The sequence below is a fragment of the Arachis duranensis genome, chromosome 4 (genome assembly GCF_000817695.3).
Source record: "Arachis duranensis cultivar V14167 chromosome 4, aradu.V14167.gnm2.J7QH, whole genome shotgun sequence".
In the NCBI taxonomy this organism is placed as follows: domain Eukaryota; kingdom Viridiplantae; phylum Streptophyta; class Magnoliopsida; order Fabales; family Fabaceae; genus Arachis; species Arachis duranensis.
The window spans coordinates 36506047-36506891 of NC_029775.3; positions in this window are offsets into that span (position 1 = coordinate 36506047).

Genomic DNA, 845 nt, shown 5'->3' on the forward strand with positions numbered 1-845 from the left:
TGCGCCAGGATCGTGCGCCAATCCAAATGCTGCCCTGCCCGCGCCAAGGGCAGGGCAGAGTTCCCACATTGCATTCCCGAGTTCGAATCTGGGCGGACGCACACGCTACAATAATTTCCTTGGTTTCTTGGCACGGCGCTCATCCTTAAGTCCTAGCTTCTTCATGGTTCCTTGTTCGAACCTTGTGGCATGCATGGGTGACATTTTTCCCTTGAATTTCTTCCTTAGAGAGCCCGATTCTGCCCTCCACAAGGGCAGGGCAAGGTTCTCTTCTTCTTGGTTCCAAGGCACCATTTTGTGCTCTGCCCTTGTAGTGGGCAGGGCAGAGTTGCCTTCTCTTCTTGGTTCTCTTATGTTGCCCTCCTAGAGGGCAGTGTGCCCTTGTGGAGGGCAATGTTGCCTCCCCCTTTGCATGCGGCACGCTTCTTCTCTCTTTTGCCACACTTTCCTTTCCTTGGGCTACACTTCTTAGGCCACGCTTTTCCTTTTCTTTTCTTTTCTTCACCTACAATAAACCAAAACAACACTCCAAGTATCACTAAATTCAAGAGGCTAATAAATCAATTAAAATTCAATTAAAATTAGCTTAATCCTCATGAATTATCATTAATTTCATGGTGGTTGCTTGATTTAGAAAAGTTATGCATTTTCACTCCAAATCACTTACTTAGGATATAAGAAAGTGCATAAATGCTAACAAAACAAGTGAAATTAGCTTGAAAAATGGGTATATGATGACTTGTCATCAATGGTCACCTTGTAAATCTCAGTTAGGCAGATTAAATTTGTTTATGGTTTCGAAAATTAATAATAAAAGAGAAATAATAAAAGGGATAGAATACTTG